We start from the raw sequence: 19346 nt of genomic DNA, 5'->3' as shown, positions 1-19346 counted from the left end.
GTTGCCTTAGTTTGAGGTGTTGCCTTAGTTTGAGGTGTTGCCTTAGTTTGAGGTGTTGCTTTAGTTTGAGGTGTTGCATTAGTTTGAGGGTTCCATTAGTTTGAGGGTTCCATTAGTTTGACGGTTGCCTTAGTTTGAAATGTTGCCATAGTTTGAGGTGTTGCCTTAGATAGAGGTGTTGCCTTAGTTTGATGTTTTGCATTATTTTAATGTGTTGCCTTAGTTTGATGTGTTGCATTAGTTTGATGTGTTGCATTAGTTTGAGGTGTTGCATTAGTTTGAGGTGTTGCCTTAGTTTGAGGTGTTGCCTTTGTTTGAGGTGTTGCCTTAGTTTGAGGTTTTGCCTTAGTTTGAGGATTTGCCTAAGTTTGAGGATTTGCCTTTGTTTGAGGTTTTGCATTAGTTTTAGGGTTGCCTTTGTTTGAGGTGCTGCCTTTGTTTGAGATGCTGCCTTTGTTTGAGGTGCTGTCTTTGTTTGAGGTGTTGCCTTTATTTGAGGTGTTGCCTTAGTTTGAGGTGTTGCCTTAGTTTGAGGTGTTGCCTCAGTTTGAGGGTTGCCTTATATTGAGGTGTTGCCTTAGTTTGATGTGTTGCCTCAGTTTGATGTGTTGCCTTAGTTTGATGTGTTGCCTTAGTTTGAGGAGCTGCCTTAGTTTGAGGAGCTGCCTTAGTTTGAGGGGCTGCCTTAGTTTGAGATGCTGCCTTTGTTTGAGGTGCTGTCTTTGTTTGAGGTGTTGCCTTTATTTGAGGTGTTGCCTTAGTTTGAGGTGTTGCCTTAGTTTGAGGTGTTGCCTCAGTTTGAGGGTTGCCTTATATTGAGGTGTTGCCTTAGTTTGACGTGTTGCCTCAGTTTGATGTGTTGCCTTAGTTTGATGTGTTGCCTTAGTTTGAGGAGCTGCCTTAGTTTGAGGAGCTGCCTTAGTTTGAGGGGCTGCCTTAGTTTGAGATGCTGCCTTTGTTTGATGTGCTGTCTTTGTTTGAGGTGTTGCCTTTATTTGAGGTGTTGCCTTAGTTTGAGGTGTTGCCTTAGTTTGAGGTGTTGCCTCAGTTTGAGGTGTTGCCTTAGTTTGAGGTGTTGCCTTTGTTTGAGGTGTTGCCTTAGTTTGAGGTTTTGCCTTAGTTTGAGGATTTGCCTAAGTTTGAGGATTTGCCTTAGTTTGAGGTTTTGCATTAGTTTTAGGGTTGCCTTTGTTTGAGCTGCTGCCTTTTTTTGATATGCTGCCTTTGTTTGAGGTGCTGTCTTTGTTTGAGGTGTTGCCTTTATTTGAGGTGTTGCCTTAGTTTGAGGTGTTGCCTTAGTTTGAGGTGTTGCCTTAGTTTTAGGGTTGCCTCATATTGAGGTGTTGCCTTAGTTTGATGTGTTGCCTCAGTTTGATGTGTTGCCTTAGTTTGATGTGTTGCCTTAGTTTGAGGAGCTGCCTTAGTTTGAGGAGCTGCCTTAGTTTGAGATGTTGCCTTAGTTAGAGGGTTTCATTAGTTTGAGGTTTAGCCTTAGTTTGATGTGTTGCCTTAGTTTGAGGGTTTTCTTAATTTGAGGTCTTGCCTTATTTTAAGTGGGCTGTCTCAGTTTGAGGTGTTGCCTTAGTTTGAGGTGTTGCCTTAGTTTGAGGTGTTGCATTAGTTTGAGGTGTTGCATTAGTTTGAGGGTTTTCTTAATTTGAGGTGTTGCCTTATTTTAAGTGGGCTGTCTTAGTTTGAGGTGTTGCCTTAGTTTGAGGTGTTGCCTTAGTTTGAGGTGTTGCATTAGTTTGAGGTGTTGCATTAGTTTGAGGTGCTGCTTTAGTTTGAGTTGCAGCCTTCGTTAGTGGGTTTCCTTTGTTTGAGAGTTCCCTTAGTTTGTGGGTTCCCTTAGTTTGAGGGTTCCCTTAGTTTGAGGTGTTGCCTTAGTTTGAGGTGTTGCCTTAGTTTAAGGGGCTGCATCTGTTTGAGGGGTTGCCTTAGTTTGAGGTGTTGCCTTAGTTTGAGGTGTTGCCTTAGTTTGAGGTGTTGCCTTCGTTTGAGGTGTTGCCTTAGTTTGAGGTTTGCCTCAGTTTGAGATATTGCTTAGTTTGATGGGAGCCTTTATTTGATGTTTTGCCTTAATTTGAGGTGTTGCATTAGTTTGGGGGTTGCTTAGTTTGAGACATTGCTTAGTTTGATGGGAGCCTTTGTTTGTGCTTTTGCCTTAGTTTGAGGTGTGGCCTTAGTTTGAGGTGTTGCCTTAGTTTGAGGTGTTGCATTAGTTTGAGGTGTTGCCTTTGTTTGAGGTGAGGCCTCAGTTTGAGGTGTTGCCTTAGTTTGAGGTGATGCCTTAGTTTGATGTGTTGCCTTAGTTTGAGGTGTTGCCTTAGTTTGAGTTGTTGCCTTAGTTTGAGGTGTTGCATTTGTTTGAGTTGTTGAATCAGTTTGAGATGTTGCATAAGTTTGAGGTGTTGCCTTAGTTTGTGGTGTTGCCTTTATTTGAGGTGCTGCCTTAGTTTGAGGGTTGCCTTAGTTTGAGGTGTTGCCTTAGTTTGAGGTGTTGCCTTAGTTTGATGTGTTCCTTTAGTTTGAGGTGTTGCATTAGTTTGAGGGTTCCATTAGTTTGAGGGTTCCATTAGTTTGACGGTTGCCTTAGTTTGAAATGTTGCCATAGTTTGAGGTGTTGCCTTAGTTAGAGGTGTTGCCTTAGTTTGATGTGTTGCATTATTTTGATGTGTTGCCTTAGTTTGATGTGTTGCATTAGTTTGAGGTGTTGCATTAGTTTGAGGTGTTGCATTAGTTTGAGGTGTTGCCTTAGTTTGAGGTGTTGCCTTTGTTTGAGGTGTTGCCTTAGTTTGAGTTTTTGCCTTAGTTTGATGATTTGCCTTAGTTTGATGTGTTGCCTCAGTTTGATGTGTTGCCTTAGTTTGATGTGTTGCCTTAGTTTGAGGGGCTGCCTTAGTTTGAGGAGCTGCCTTAGTTTGAGGAGCTGCCTTAGTTTGAGGGGCTGCCTTAGTTTGAGGAGCTGCCTTAGTTTGAGGAGCTGCCTTAGTTTGAGGTGTTGCCTTTGTTTGAGGTGTTGCCTTAGTTTGAGTTTTTGCCTTAGTTTGATGATTTGCCTTAGTTTGATGTGTTGCCTCAGTTTGATGTGTTGCCTTAGTTTGATGTGTTGCCTTAGTTTGAGGGGCTGCCTTAGTTTGAGGAGCTGCCTTAGTTTGAGGAGCTGCCTTAGTTTGAGGAGCTGCCTTAGTTTGAGGAGCTGCCTTAGTTTGAGGGGCTGCCTTAGTTTGAGGAGCTGCCTTAGTTTGAGTTTTTGCCTTAGTTTGAGGTTTTGCCTTAGTTTGAGGATTTGCCTTTGTTTGAGGTGTTGCATTAGTTTTAGGGTTGCCTTTGTTTGAGGTGCTGCCTTAGTTTGAGATGCTGCCTTTGTTTGAGGTGCTGTCTTTGTTTGAGGTGTTGCCTTTATTTGAGGTGTTGCCTTAGTTTGAGGTGTTGCCTTAGTTTGAGGTGTTGCCTCAGTTTGAGGGTTGCCTTATATTGAGGTTTTGCCTTAGTTTGATGTGTTGCCTCAGTTTGATGTGTTGCCTTAGTTTGATGTGTTGCCTTAGTTTGAGGGGCTGCCTTAGTTTGAGGAGCTGCCTTAGTTTGAGGAGCTGCCTTAGTTTGAGGGGCTGCCTTAGTTTGAGGAGCTGCCTTAGTTTGAGGAGCTGCCTTAGTTTGAGGGGCTGCCTTAGTTTGAGGGGCGGCCTTCGTTTGAGGTTCTGCCTGAGTTTGAGGTGTTGCCTTTGATTGACGGTTTCCTTTGTTTGAGGTGTTGCATTAGTTTGAGGATTTGCATGAGTTTGAGGAGTTGCATTGGTTTGAGGAGTTGCATTAGTTTGAGAGGTTGCTTTAGTTTGAGGAGTTGCTTTAGTTTGAGCAGTTGCTTTAGTTTGAGGAGTTGCTTTCGTTTGAGGTGTTGCTTTAGTTTGAGGTGTTGCTTTAGTCTGAGGTGTTGCATTAGTTTGAGGTGTTGCATTAGTTTGAGGTGTTGCCTTAGTTTGTTTGAGGGTTGCCTTAGTTTGAGGGTTGCTTAGTTTGAGGGTTGCCTTAGTTTGAGGGTTCCCTTCGTTTGTGGTGGTGCCTTATTTTGAGGGTTTACATAATTTGAGGTGTTGCCTTAGTTTTCGTGGGCTGTCTTAGTTTGAGGTGTTGCCTTAGTTTGAGGTGTTGCCTCAGTTTGAGGTGTTGCCTTAGTTTGAGGTGTTGCCTTAGATTGAGGTGTTGCCTTAGTTTGAGGTGTTGCCTTAGTTTGAGGTGTTGCCTTAGTTTGAGTTGTTGCCTTAGTTTGAGTTGTTGCCTTTGATTGAGGGTTGCCTTAGTTTGAGGTGTTGCCTTAGTTTGAGGTGTTGCCTTAATTTGAGGTGTTGCCTTTGATTGAGGGTTGCCTTAGTTTGAGATGTTGCCTTAGTTTGAGGTGTTGCGTTTGTTTGAGCAGTTGCATTAGTTTGAGGTGTTGCCTAAGTTTGAGGTGTTGCCTTAGTTTGAGCAGTTGCATTAGTTTGAGGTCTTGCCTTAGTTTGAGGTGTTGCCTTAGTTTGAGGGTTTCATTAGTTTGAGGTTGAGCGTTAGTTTGAGGTGTTGCCTTAGTTTGAGGTGTTGCCTTCGTTTGAGGGTTGCATTAGTTTGAGGGTTGCATTAGTTTGAGTGTTGCATTAGTTTGAGGGTTGTATTCGTTTGACGGTTCCCTTAGTTTGAGGTGTTGCCTTGGTTTGAGGGTTTCATTAGTTTGAGGTTTAGCCTTAGTTTGAGGGTTTTCTTAATTTGAGGTCTTGCCTTATTTTAAGTGGGCTGTCTCAGTTTGAGGTGTTGCATTAGTTTGAGGTGTTGCCTTAGTTTGAGGATTTTCTTAATTTGAGGTGTTGCCTGATTTTAAGTGGGCTGTCTTAGTTTGAGGTGTTGCCATAGTTTGAGGTGTTGCCTTAGTTTTAGTTGTTGCCTTTTTTTGAGGGTTTCATTAGTTTGAGGTGTAGCCTTAGTTTGAGGTGGAGCCTTAGTTTGAGGTGTTGCCTTAGTTTGAGGTGTTGCATTAGTTTGAGGGGCGACCTTAGTTTGAGGGTCTATCTTAATTTGAGGTGCTGCCTTAGTTTGAGGGGCTGCCTTAGTTTGATGAACTGCTTTATTTTGAGATGTTGCCTTATTTGGAGGGGTTGTCTTAGTTAGAGGGTTTACTTCGTTTGAGATGTTGCAATAGTTTGAGGTGTTGCCTTAGTTTGAGGTGTTGCCTTAGTTTGAGGTGTTGCCTTAGTTTGTGGGCTGCCTTAGTGTGAGGGGCTGCCTTCGTGTGAGGGGCTGCCTGAGTGTGAGGGGCTGCCTGAGTTTGCGGGGCTGCCTTAGTTTGCGGGGCTGCCTTATTTTGCGGGGCTGCATTAGTTTGAGGGGCTGCCTTAGTTTGAGGGGCAGCCTTAGTTTGAGGGGCAGCCTTAGTTTGAGCGGCTGCCTCAGTTTGAGGTGTTGCCTTCGTTTGAGGGTTGCATTAGTTTGAGGGTTGCATTAGTTTGAGTGTTGCATTAGTTTGAGGGTTGTATTCGTTTGACGGTTCCCTTAGTTTGAGGTGTTGCCTTAGTTTGAGGGTTTCATTAGTTTGAGGTTTAGCCTTAGTTTGAGGGTTTTCTTAATTTGAGGTCTTGCCTTATTTTAAGTGGGCTGTCTCAGTTTGAGGTGTTGCATTAGTTTGAGGTGTTGCCTTAGTTTGAGGATTTTCTTAATTTGAGGTGTTGCCTGATTTTAAGTGGTCTGTCTTAGTTTGAGGTGTTGCCTTAGTTTGAGGTGTTGCCTTAGTTTTAGTTGTTGCCTTTTTTTGAGGGTTTCATTAGTTTGAGGTGTAGCCTTAATTTGAGGTGGAGCCTTAGTTTGAGGTGTTGCCTTAGTTTGTGGTGTTGCATTAGTCTGAGAGGCGACCTTAGTTTGAGGGGCTATCTTAATTTGAGGTGCTGCCTTAGTTTGAGGGGCTGCCTTAGTTTGATGAATTGCTTTATTTTGAGATGTTGCCTTATTTTGAGGGGTTGTCTTAGTTAGAGGGTTTACTTCGTTTGAGATGTTGCAATAGTTTGAGGTGTTGCCTTAGTTTGAGGTGTTGCCTTAGTTTGAGGTGTTGCCTTAGTTTGTGGGCTGCCTTAGTGTGAGGGGCTGCCTTCGTGTGAGGGGCTGCCTGAGTGTGAGGGGCTGCCTGAGTTTGCGGGGCTGCCTTAGTTTGCGGGGCTGCCTTATTTTGCGGGGCTGCATTAGTTTGAGGGGCTGCCTTAGTTTGAGGGGCAGCCTTAGTTTGAGGGGCAGCCTTAGTTTGAGCGGCTGCCTCAGTTGGAGGGGTTGCCTTCGTTTGAGGGGTTGCCTTCGTTTGAGGGGTTGCCTTAGTTTGAAGTGATGCCTTTATATGAGGGGCTGCCTTAGTATGAGGGGCAGCCTTAGTTTGTGGTGCTGCATTAATTTAAGGGCCTGCTTGAGTTTCAGGGCCTGCTTTAGTTTCAGGGCGTGCTTGAGTTTCAGGGCCTGCTTGAGTGTCAGAGGCTGCCTTCGTGAAAGGGGCTGCCTTAGTGAGAGGAGCTGTCTTAGTGAGAGGGGCTGCCTTAGTTTGAGGCACTGCCTTAGTTAGAAGCGCTGCATTAGTTTGAGAATTGCCTTAGTTTGAGGGCCTGCCTTAGTTTGAGGGGCTGCTTTAGTTTGAGGGTTGCCTCACTTTGAGGGTTGCCTCACTTTGAGCGGCTGCCTTATTTTCAGGGTTGCCCCAGTTTGAGGGCCTGCCTTAGTTTGAGAATTGCCTTAGTTTGAGGTCTGCCTTAGTTTGAGGTCTGCCTTAGTTTGAGGGTTGCCTAGTTTGAGGGGCTGCCTTTGTTTGAGCAGCTGCCTTAGTTTGAGGGGCTGCCTTAGTTTGAGGGGCTGCCTTCGTTTGAGGTGTTGCCTTAGTTTGTGGGGTTGCCTTAGTTTGAGGGGCTGGCTTCGTAGAGGGGTTGCCTTGGTTTGAGGGGTTGCCTTAGTTTGACGGAATGGCTTAGTTTGTGGGGAAGCCTTCGTTTGAGGGGCTGAATTAGTTTGAGGGGTTGCCTTAGTTTGAGGGGATGCCTTAGTTTGTGGGGCAGCCTTAGTTTGAGGGGCTGCAGTAGTATGAGGGGCTGCATTAGTATGAGGGGCTGCATTAGTAGGAGGGGCTGTCTTACTTTGAGGGGCTGTCTTTCTTTGAGGGGCTGTCTTACTTTGAGGGGCTGTCTTAGTTTGAGGGGCTGCATTAGATTGAGGGTTGCCTTAGATTGATGTGCTACATTAATTTGGGGTGTTGCCTTTGTTTGAGGGGCTGCCTTAGTTTGAGGGGCTGCCTTAGTTTGAGGGGCTGCCTTAGTTTGAGCGGCTGCCTTAGTTTGAGGGGCAGCCTTAGTTTGAGGTGTTGCCTTAGTTTGAGGTGTTGCCTTAGTTTGAGGTGTTGCCTTAGTTTGAGGTGTTGCCTTAGATTGAGGTGTTGCCTTAGATTGAGGTGTTGCCTTCGTTTGAGGTGTTGCCTTAGTTTGAGGTGTTGCCTGAGAATGAGGTGTTGCCTTAGATTGAGGTGTTGCCTTCGTTTGAGGTGTTGCCTTCGTTTGAGGTGTTGATTTCGTTTGAGGTGTTGCCTTCGTTTGAGGTGTTGCCTTCGTTTGAGCTGTTGCCTTCTTTTGAGGGGCTGCCTTCGTTTGTGGGGCTGCCTTCGTTTGAGGGGCTGCCTTAGTTTGAGGTGTTGCCTTAGGAGAGGGGTTGCCTTAGTTTGATGGGTTGCCTCAGTTTAATGGGTTGCCTTAGTTTGAGGGGCTGCCTTAGTTTGAGGGGTTGCCTTAGTTTGACGGAATGGCTTAGTTTGTGGGGAAGCCTTAGTTTGAGGGGCTGCATTCGTCTGAGGGGCTGCAGTCGTATGAGGGGCTGCAGTCGATGGAGGGGCTGCAGTCGTCTGAGGGGCTACCTTAGTCTGAGGGGCAGCCTTAGTCTGAGGGGCTGCATTCGTCTGATGAGCTGCATTAGTCTGAGGGGCTGCATTAGTCTGAGGGGCTGCATAAGTATGAGGGTCTGCATTACTTTGAGGGGCTGCATTAGTTTGAGTGTTTGTTTAGTTTGAGGGTTTGTTTAGTTTGAGGGATCCCTTAGTTTGAGGGATGCCTTATGTAGAGGAATGCCTTAGTTTGAGTGTTGCCTTAGTTTGAGTGTTGCCTTAGTTTGAGGCGTTGCATTATTTTGAGGCGTTGCATTAGTTTGAGGCGTTGCCTTAGTTTGAGGGGCTGCCTTAGTTTGAGGGGCTGCCTGAGTTTGAGGGAGTGCCTGAGTTGGAGGGAGTGCCTTAGTTTGAGGGGCTGCCTTAGTTTTAGGGTTGCCCTAGTGTGAGGGTTGCCCTAGTTTGAGGGTCTGCCCCAGTTTGAGGGGCTGCCTTAGTTTGAGGTTTTGCCTTAGTTTGAGGTTTTGCCTTAGTTTGAGGTTTTACCTTAGTTTGAGGGGTTGCCTTAGTTTGAGGGGTTGCCTCAGTTTGAGGCGTTGCATCAGTTTGAGGCGTTGCATCAGTTTGAGGGGCTCCCTTAGTTTGAGGGGCTGCCTGAGTTTGTGGGGCTGCCTGAGTTTGAGGGGCTGCCTAAGTTTGAGGGAGTGCATCAGTTTGAGGGAGTGCATCAGTTTGAGAGAATGCATCAGTTTGAGGGGCTGCCTTAGTTTGAGGGGCTGCCTTAGTTTGAGGGTTGCCCGAGTATGAGGGTTGCCCGAGTATGAGGGACTGCCTTAGTTTGAGGGGTTGCCTTAGTTTGAGGGGTTGCCTTTTTTTGAGGGGTTGCCTTAGTTTGAGGATAGCCTCAGTTTGAGGGCGGCCTTAGTTTGAGATGTTGCCTTAGTTTGAGGCGTTGCATTAGTTTGAGGCGTTGCATTAGTTTGAGGCGTTGCATTTGTTTGAGGCGTTGCATTTGTTCTCGGGGCTGAATGAGTTTGAGGTTTTGCCCGAGTTTGAGTATTGCCCTCGTTTGAGGGTGCCTTCGTTGAGGGGCTGCATTAGTTTGAGGGGCTGCATTAGTTTGATGTGCTGCATTAGTTTGAGGGGCTGTCTTAGTTTGAGGGGCTGCATTAGATTGAGGGTTGACTAGGATTGATGTGCTGCATTAGTTTGGGGTGTTGCCTTTGTTTGAGGGGCTGCCTTAGTTTGAGGGGCTGCCTTTGTTTGAGGGGCAGCCTTAGTTTGAGGGGCAGCCTTAGTTTGAGGGGCTGCCTGAGTTTGAGGTGTTGCCTTAGTTTGAGGTGTTGCCTGAGTTTGAGGTGTTGCCTTCGTTTGATGGGCTGACCTTCGTTTGAGGGGATGCCTTAGTTTGTGGGGATGCCTTATTTTGAGGAGCTGCCTTAGTTTGAGGTGTTGCCTTAGTAGAGGGGTGCCTTAGGAGAGGGGTTGCCTTAGTTTGAGGGGTTGCATTAGTTTGAGGGGTTGCCTTTGTTTGACAGAATGGCTTAGTTTGTGAGGAAGCCTTAGTTTGAGGTGCTGCATTCGTCTGAGGGGCTGCATTCTTCTGAGGGGATGCATTCGTCTGAGGGGATGCATTCGTCTGAGGGGCAGCCTTAGTCTGAGGGGCTGCATTCGTCTGAGGGGCTGCGTTGGTCTGAGGGGCTGCATTCGTCTGAGGGGCTGCATTACTTTGAGGGGCTGCATTACTTTGAGGGGCTGCCTCAGTTTGAGGGGCTGCCTCCGTTTGAGGGGCTGCCTTCGTTTGAGGGGCTGCCTTAGTTTGAGGTGTTGCATCAGTTTGAGGTTTGACTTAGTTTGAGGTTTGCCTTAGTTTGAGGGGCTGCCTTAGTTTTAGGGGCTGCCTTAGTTTGAGGGCTGCCTTAGTTTGAGTGGATGCCTTATTTTGAGGAGTTGCCTTAGTTTGAGGGTTGCCTCAGTTTGAGTGCCTGCCTCAGTTTAAGGAGTTGCCTTAGTTTGATGGTTGCCTGAGTTTGATGGTTGCATTAGTTTGAGGGCCTGCCTTAGCTTGAGGTGTTGCATTAGTTTGAGGCACTGCCTGAGTTTGAGGGTTACCTTAGTTTGAGGGGTTGCCTTCGTTTGAGTGTTGACTTAGTTTGTGAGCCTGCCTTCGTTTGCGGGGTTGCATTAGTTTGAGGATTGCATTAGTTTGAGTGGTTGCCTTAGTTTGAGCGTTGCCTTAGTTTGACTGTTGCCTTAGTTTGAGTGTGGCCTTAGTTTGAGGCGTTGCATTAGTTTGAGGCGTTGCATTAGTTTGAGGCATTGCCTTAGTCTGAGGGGCTGCCTGAGTTTGAGGGAGTGCCTTAGTTTGAGGGAGTGCCTTAGTTTGAGGGAGTGCCTTAGTTTGAGGGGCTGCCTTAGTTTGAGGGGCTGCCTTAGTTTGAGGGGCAGCCTTAGTTTGAGGGTTGCCCTAGTTTGAGGGTGGCCCTAGTTTGATGGTTACCCTAGTTTGAGGGTTGCCCTAGTTTGAGGGTTGCCTTCGTGTGAGGGTGGCCCTAATTTGAGGGTTGCCTTAGTTTGAGGTGTAGCCTTAGTTTGAGGTGCTGCCTTAGTTTGAGGCACTGCCTTAGATTGAGGGTTGCCTTAGTGTGAGGGATTGCCTTAGTATGAGGGATTGCCTGAGTATGAGGGATTGCCTGAGACTGAGGGATTGCCTTAGATTGAGCGGATACCTTATTTTGAGGGGCTGCCTTAGTTTGAGGGGCTGCCTTAGTTTGAGTGGATGCCTTATTTTGAGGAGTTGCCTTAGTTTGAGGGTTGCCTAAGTTTGTGGGCCTGCCTTAGTTTAAGGAGTTGCCTGAGTTTGAGGGGCTGCCTTAGTTTGAGTGGATGCCTTAGTTTCAGGGGTTGCCATAGTTTGAGGGGTTGCCTCAGTTTGAGGGCCTGCCTCAGTTTAAGGAGTTGCCTTAGTTTGAGGGTTGCCTTAGTTTGAGGGGGTGCCTTCGTTTGATGGTTGCCTGAGTTTGATGGTTGCATTAGTTTGAGGGCCTGCCTTAGCTTGAGGTGTTGCATTCGTTTGAGGCACTGCCTGAGTTTGAGGGTTACCTTAGTTTGAGGGGTTGCCTTCGTTTGAGTGTTGACTTAGTTTGTGAGCCTGCCTTTGTTTGCGGGGTTGCATTAGTTTGAGGATTGCATTAGTTTGAGTGGTTGCCTTAGTTTGAGCGTTGCCTTAGTTTGAGTGTGGCCTTAGTTTGAGGCGTTGCATTAGTTTGAGGCGTTGCATTAGTCTGAGGCGTTGCCTTAGTTTGAGGGGCTGCCTGAGTATGAGGGAGTGCCTTAGTTTGAGGGAGTGCCTTAGTTTGAGGGAGTGCCTTAGTTTGAGGGGCTGCCTTAGTTTGAGGAGCATCCTGAGTTTGAGGGAGGGCATTAGTTTGAGGGAGTGCATTAGTTTGAGGGAGTGCATTAGTTTGAGGGGCTGCCTTAGTTTGAGGGGCTGCCTTAGTATGAGGGGCCGCCTTAGTTTGAGGGTTGCCCTAGTTTGATGGTTGCCCTAGTTTGATGGTTGCCCTAGTTTGAGGGTTGCCTTCGTGTGAGTGTTGCCCTAATTTGCGGGTTGCCTTAGATTGAGGGTTGCCTTAGTATGAGGGATTGCCTGAGACTGAGGGATTGCCTTAGATTGAGGGGATACCTTATCTTGAGGGGATACCTTATTTTGAGGGGATGCCTTATTTTGAGGGGATGCCATATTTTGAGGGTTGCCTTCGTTTGGGGGCCTGCCTTAGTTTGGGGGGTTGCCTTAGTTTTGGGGGGGTTGCCTTAGTTTGGGGGGTTGCCTTAGTTTGGGGGGTTGCCTTTGTTTGGGGGGTTGCCTTAGTTTGGGGGATGCCTTAGTTTGAGGTGTTGCCTTATTTTGAGGTGTTGCCTTTTTTGAGGCGTTGCCTTAGTTTGAGGGGCTGCCTGAGTTTGAGGGAGTGCCTTAGTTTGAGGGAGTGCCTTAGTTTGAGGGAGTGCCTTAGTTTGAGGGGCTGCCTTAGTTTGAGGTGCTTCCTGAGTTTGAGGGAGTGCATTAGTTTGAGGGAGTGCATTAGTTTGAGGGGCTGCCTTAGTTTGAGGGGCTGCCTTAGTTTGAGGGGCCGCCTTAGTTTGAGGGTTGCCCGAGTTTGATGGTTGCCCTAGTTTGAGGGTTGCCCTAGTTTGAGGGTTGCCTTCGTGTGAGTGTTGCCCTAATTTGAGGGTTGCCTTAGATTGAGGGTTGCCTCAGTATGAGGGATTGCCTGAGACTGAGGGATTGCCTTAGATTGAGGGGATACCTTATTTTGAGGGGATACCTTATTTTGAGGTGTTGCCTTAGTTTGAGGTGTTGCATTAGTTTGAGGTGTTGCCTTAGTTTGAGGCGTTGCCTTAGTTTGAGGCACTGCCTTAGTTGAGGCACTGCCTTTGTTTGAGTGTTGCCTTAGTATGAGGGACTGCCTGAGTTTGAGGTGTTGCATAAGTTTGAGGTGTTGCCTTAGTTTGAGGTTTGCATTAGTTTGAGGGGCTGCCTTAGTTTGTGGGCCTGCCTTAGTTTAAGGAGTTGCCTGAGTTTGAGGGGCTGCCTTAATTTGAGTGGATGCCTTAGTTTGAGGTGTTGCCTTAGTTTGAGGGGTTGCCTCAGTTTGAGGGCCTGCCTCAGTTTAAGGAGTTGCCTTAGTTTGAGGGTTGCCTTAGTTTAAGGGGGTGCCTTAGTTTGATGGTTGCCTGAGTTTGATGGTTGCGTTAGTTTGAGGGCCTGCCTTAGCTTGAGGTGTTGCATTAGTTTGAGGCACTGCCTGAGTTTGAGGGTTACCTTAGTTTGATGGGTTGCCTTCGTTTGAGTGTTGACTTCGTTTGTGAGCCTGCCTTAGTTTGTGGGGTTGCATTAGTTTGAGGATTGCATTAGTTGGAGTGGTTGCCTTAGTTTGAGCGTTGCCTTAGTTTGAGGGTTGCCTCAGTTTAAGGGGTTGCCTTCGTTTGAGGGTTGCCTTAGTTTGGGGGGTTGCTTTCATTTTGGGGGGGTTGCCTTAGTTTTGGGGGGGTTGTCTTAGTTTTGGGAGGGTTGCCTTAGTTTTGGGAGGGTTGCCTCAAACTAAGGCATAGTCTCAAACTGAGGCAACCCCTCAAACTAAGGCAACCCTTCAAACTAAGGCAGAAGCTCAAAGTAAGGCACCCCCTCTAACTGAGGCAACCCCTTAAACTAAGGCACCCCCTCAAACGAAGGCAATCGCTCAAACTGAGGCAACCCCTCAAACAAAGGCAGACTCTCCAACTAAGGCAACCCCTCAAACAAAGGCAGACTCTCCAACTAAGGCAACCCCTCAAAATAGGGCAGAATCTTAAACTAGGCAGCGCTCAATCTGAGGCAAACCCTCAAACTAAGGCAGCAGCTCAAACTGAGGCAACCCCTCAAACTAAGGCAGCAGCTCAAACTAAGTCAACCCCTCGATCGAAGGCCACCCCTCGATCTCAGGCAACCCCTCAAACTAAGGCATCCCTGAAACTAATGCAGACCCTCAAACTAAGGCATCCCCTCAAACTAAGGCAGACCCTCAAACTAATGCAACACCTCAAACTAAGGCAACACCTCAAAATAAGGCAACACCTCAAAATAAGGCAACACCTCAAACTAAGGCATCCCCCAAACTAAGGCAACCCCCCAAACAAAGGCAACCCCCCAAACAAAGGCAACCCCCCAAACTAAGGCAACCCCCCAAAACTAAGGCAACCCCCCAAACTAAGGCAGGTCCCCAAACGAAGGCAACCCTCAAAATATGGCATCTCCTCAAAATAAGGCATCCCCTCAAAATAAGGTATCCCCTCAAAATAAGGTATCCCCTCAATCTGAGGCAATCCCTCAATCTAAGGCAGTCCCTCATACTAAGGCAATCCCTCATACTGAGGCAACCCTCAATCTAAGGCAGTGCCTCAAACTAAGGCAGGCCCTCAAACTAAGACAACCCTCAAACTAAGGGGACCACCAAACTAAGGCAACCCCTCAAACTAAGGCAATCCATTAAAATAATGCCGGCCCTCAAACTAAGGCACGGGCTCAAACTAATGCAGCAGCTCAAATTAAGGCAACCCTTCAAACTAAGGCAACTCTCAAACTAAGGCAATCCCTCAAACTAAGGCAATCCCTCAAACTAAGGCAATCACTCAAGCTAAGGCAATCCCTCAAACTAAGGCCATCCCTCAAACTAAGGCCATCCCTCAAACTAAGGCCTTCCCTCAAACTAAGGCAACCCATCAAACTAAGGCAGACTCTCAAACTAAGGCAACCCCTCAAACTAAGGCAACCCCTCAAACTAAGGCAGACTCTCAAAATAAGGCAGCAGCTCAAACTAAGGCAACCCCTCAAACTAAGGGAACCCCTCAAACTAAGGCAGAAGATCAAACTAAGGCAATCCCTCAAACTAAGGCAACCCCTCAGACTAAGGCAACCCCTCAGACTTAGGCAGTAGCTCAAATTAAGGCAGAAGCTCAAACTAAGTCAACCCCTCCAACTAAGGCAGCGCTCCCTCAGTACTGAATCAACAATAATGCAACAATCCCTCAGTACTGACCTTCTGACAGTGCAGCACTCCCTCATTACTGACTCAACAACAGTGCAGCACTCCCTCAGTACTGACCGTCTCAGAGTGCTGCATTCCCTCAGTACTGATCTTCAGACAGGGCAGCGCTCGTTCAGTACTGACCCTCCATCAGTCTGGCACTCCACCAGTACTGACCATCCGACAGTATGTCACTCCCTCAGTACTGACCCTCTGACAGTATAGCACTCCCTCAATACGAACCATCAATTAGGTTTTCGGTGACTGCAGCTTTGATAGCAACGGAAGTGCGGGAGCGGGCTGACTGCTGCGAAGTCAATTTCAGTGGAAGTTTAAAAGTGAATTCCCTTTTGTTTTCGGAGGACCAGGGGACTGCTGGGTAAGTAAAAACTATATATTTGGGTGGTTTAAAATCTCTTTCTTTTAGTTTCGATGACTGCAGCTTTGATAGCAACGGAAGTGCGGGAGCGGGCTGACTGCTGCGAAGTCAATTTCAGTGGAAGTTTAAAAGTGAATTCCCTTTTGTTTTCGGAGGACCAGGGGACTGCTGGGTAAGTAAAAACTATATATTTGGGTGGTTTAAAATCTCTTTCTTTTAGTTTCGATGACTGCAGCTTTGATAGTAACGGAGGTGCGGGAGCGGGCTTTCGGCTGCGAAGTCAATTTCAGTGTAAGTTTAAAAGTTAATTCCCTTTTGTTTTCGGAAGACCTGGGTACTGCGGGGTAAGTAAAAACTATATATTTGGGTTGTGGCTGTACCCGAGACACTACATGTGTCGTGTCTCCCACCCACCCTCCTCCTCGAACCAAAAAAAAGGACTCTTGTGTGTTGATAAGGTAAGCGTTTTATTTAAGAAGTTCTGTCCGTTGGATTGCTAACCTAACAAGTTTTGCCTTTTTTTTTTGGTTTTTCAGTAGATATGTTGGGAATTTAGAATAGTGGGAATGGAGGTTAAGGCAGTTGTATGTTCCTCCTGCAGAATGTGGGAGGTAAGTGTCGACAAGAGTGTCCCTGCTGACTGCATCTGCGGGAAGTGCACCCAACTCCAGCTCCTCGAGAACCGCGTTTGGGAACTGGAGCTGGAGCTGGATGAACTTCGGATCATTCGGGAGATGGAGGTGGCTATTGAGAGGAGTTATGGGGAGGTAGTCTCACCTCAGGTAAAAGAAGTAGGTAGATGGGTTACCGTCAGGGGAAGGAGAGGGAACCAGCAGGCAGTGCAGGGATCCCCTGTGGCCGTTTCCCTCAACAACAGGTATACCGTTTTGGATACTGTTGCGGGGGACGACTTACCAGGGGTAAGCAATGGGGTACAGATATCTGGCACAGAGTCTGTCCCTGTTGCTCAGAAGGGAAGGGGGAAGAGGAGCAGAGCATTAGTCATTGGGGACTCCATAGTTAGGGGAACAGATAGGAGGTTCTGTGGGAACGAGAGAGACTCACGGTTGGTATGTTGCCTCCCAGGTGCCAGGGTTCGTGATGTCTCGGATCGTGTTTTTGGGATCCTTAAGGGGAAGGGGGAACAGCCCCAAGTCCTGGTCCACATAGGCACCAACGACATGGGTAGGAGGAGAGAAGGGGATTTAAGACAGAAATTCAGGGAGTTAGGGTGGAAGCTTAGAGCGAGAACAAACAGAGTTGTTATCTCTGGGTTGTTGCCCGTGCCACGTGATAGCGAAGCGATAGCGAGGGAGAGAGAGAAGTTGAACACGTGGCTGCATGGATGCTGCAGGAGGGAGGGTTTTGGTTTCCTGGATAATTGGGGCTCTTTCTGGGGTAAGTGGGACCTCTACAAACAGGATGGTCTTCCCCTGAACCAGAGGGGTACCAATATCCTGGGGGGGGGGGGGGGGGGGAGATTTGCGAGTGCTCTTCGGGGGGGTTTAAAGTAATTCAGCAGGGGAATGGGAACCGAAATTGTAGTGCCAGTGTACAGGATGTTGAGAGTAGTGAGGTCAGGGATATGGTTAAAAGGACGCAAGTGGGCACTGGCAAGCAAGAACCTGGTTTAAAGTGTGTCTGCTTCAACACCAGGAGCATCCGGAATAAGGTGGGTGAGCTTGCAGCATGGGTTGGTACCTGGGATCTCGATGTTGTGGCTATTTCGGAGACATGGGTAGAGCAGGGGCAGGAATGGATGTTGCAGGTTCCGGGATTTAGATGTTTCAGTAAGAACAGAGAAGATGGTAAAAGAGGGGGAGGTGTGGCCTTGTTAATCAACGAGAGTATTACAGCGACAGAAAGGACGTTTGAGGACTCGTCTACTGAGGTAGTATGGGCCGAGGTTAGAAACAGGAGAGGTGAGGTTACCCTGTTGGGAGTCTTTAATAGACCTCCAAACTGTTCCAGAAGATGGAGAGGAAAGGATAGCGATGATGATTCTCGACAGGGGCGAGAGTAACAGGGTAGTTGTTATGGGGGACTTTAACTTTCCAAATATTGACTTGAAATACTATAGTTCGAGTACTTTAGATGGGTCAGTTTTTGTCCAGTGTGTGCAGGAGGGTTTTCTGACACAGTATGTAGACAGGCCATCCAGGGGCGATGCCACGTTGGATTTGGTACTGGGTAATGAACCCGGCCAGATGTTAGATTTAGATGTAGGTGAGCACTTTGGTGATCATGATCACAATTCGGTTAGGTTTACCTTAGCGATGGGCAGGGATACCGCAGGGCAAGAATTATAGCTGGGGGAAAGGAAATTATGAAGCGATCAGGCAAGATTTAGGATGCATAGGATGGGGAATGAAACTGCAGGGGATGGGAACAATCGAAATGTGGAGGTTATTCAAGGAGCCGCCACTGCGTGTCCTCGATAAGTATGTACCTGTGAGGCAGGGAGGAAGTTGTCGAGCGAGGGAGCCGTGGTTTACTAAGGAAGTTGAAGCGCTTGTCAAGAGGAAGAAGAAGGCTTATGTTCGGATGAGACGTGAAGGCTCAGCTAGGCCGCTTTAGAGCTACAAACTTGCCAGGAAGGATCTAAAGGGAGAGATAAGAAGAGCAAGGGGAGGACACGAGAAGTCATTGGCGGATAGGATCAGGGAAAACCCTAAAGCTTTCTATAGGTATATCAGGAATAAAAGAATGACTGGAGTTAGATTAGGGCCAATCAAAAACAGGAGTGGGAAGTTGTGTGTGGAATCAGAGGAGATAGGGGAAGTGTTAAATGAATATTTTGCGTCAGTATTTACAGTAGAGAAAGAAAATGTTGTTGAGGAGAATACTGAGATTCAGGCTACTAGGCTAGATGGGATTGAGGTTCACAAGGAGGAGGTGTTAGCAATTTTGGAAAGTGTGAAAATAGATAAGTCCCCTGGGCCAGATGGGATTTATCCTCGGATTCTCTGGGAAGCTGGGGAGGAGATTGCAGAGCCTTTGTCCTTGAGTTTTATGACGTCATTGTCGACAGGAAAAGTGCCGGAAGACTGGAGGATAGCAAATGTTGTCCCCTTGTTCAAGAAGAGGAGTAGAGACAGTCCTGGTAATTATAGACTTGTGAGCCTTACTTCGGTTGTGGGTAAAATGTTGGAAAAGGTTATAAGAGACAGGATTTATAATCATCTTGAAAAGAATAATTTCATTAGCGATAGTGAGCACGGTTTTGTGAAGGGTAGGTCGTGCCTCCCAAACCTTATTGAGTTTTTCGAGAAGGTGACCAAACAGGTGGATGAGGGTAAAGCAGTGGATATGGTGCATATGGATTTCAGTAAGGCGTTTGATCAGTTTCCCCACGGTAGGCTATTGCAGAAAATACGGAAGTATGGGGTTGAAAGTGATTTAGAGCTTTGGATCAGAAATTGGCGAGCTGAAAGAAGACAGAGGGTGGTGGTTGATGGCAAATGTTCATCCTGGAGTTTAGTTACTAGTGGTGTACCGCAAGGATCTGTTTTGGGGCCACTGCTGTTTGTGATTTTTATAAATGACCTGGAAGAGGGTGTAGAAGGGTGGGTTAGTTAATTTGCAGGTGACACTAATGTCGGTGGAGTTGTGGATAGTGTCGAAGGATGTTGTCGGGTACAGAGGGACATAGATAGGCTGCAGAGCTGGGCTGAGAGATAGCAAATGGAGTTTAATGCGGAAAAGTGCGAGGTGATTGACTTTGGAAGGAGTAACAGGAATGCAGAGTACTGGGCTAATGGGAAGATTCTCGGTAGTGTAGATGAACAGAGAGATCTTGGTGTCCAGGTACATAAATCCCGGAAGGTTGCTACCTAGGTTAATAGGGCTGTTAAGAAGGTATATGGTGTGTTTGCTTTTATTCGTAAGTGGATCGAGTTTCGGAGCCACGAGGTCATGCTGCAGCTGCACAAATCTATGGTGAGACCGCACCTGGAGTATTGCGTGCAGTTCTGGTCACCGCATTATAGGAAGGATGTGGAAGCTATGGAAAGGGTGCAGAGGAGATTTACTAGGATGTTGCCTGGTTTGGAGGGAAGGTCTAACGAGGAAAGGCTGAGGGACTTGAGGTTGTTTTCGTTGGAGAGAAGGAGGAGGAGAGGTGACTTAATAGAGACATATAAGATAATCAGAGGGTTAGATAGGGTGGACAGTGAGCGTCTTTTTCCTCGGATGGTGATGGAAAACACGAGGGGACATAGCTTCAAGTTGAGGGGTGATAGATATAGGACAGATGTGAGAGGTAGTTTCTTTACTCAGAGAGTAGTAAGGGCGTGGAATGCCCTGCCTGCAGCATGAGTAGATTCGACAACTTTAAGGGCATTTAAGTGGTCATTGGATAGACATATGGATGAAAATGGAATAGTGTAGGTCAGATGGTTTCACAGGTCGGCACAACATCGAGTGCCGAAGGGCCTGTACTGCGCTGTAAGGTTCTAATTCTAATTCTAACCTCTCAGTACTGAAACTGAGAGTGCAGCTCTCCATCAGTTTTGACTCAACAACAATGCAGCGATCC

The sequence above is a fragment of the Heterodontus francisci genome, unplaced genomic scaffold (genome assembly GCF_036365525.1).
Source record: "Heterodontus francisci isolate sHetFra1 unplaced genomic scaffold, sHetFra1.hap1 HAP1_SCAFFOLD_89, whole genome shotgun sequence".
Lineage (NCBI taxonomy): Eukaryota > Metazoa > Chordata > Chondrichthyes > Heterodontiformes > Heterodontidae > Heterodontus > Heterodontus francisci.
This window is presented reverse-complemented; position numbering follows the sequence as displayed.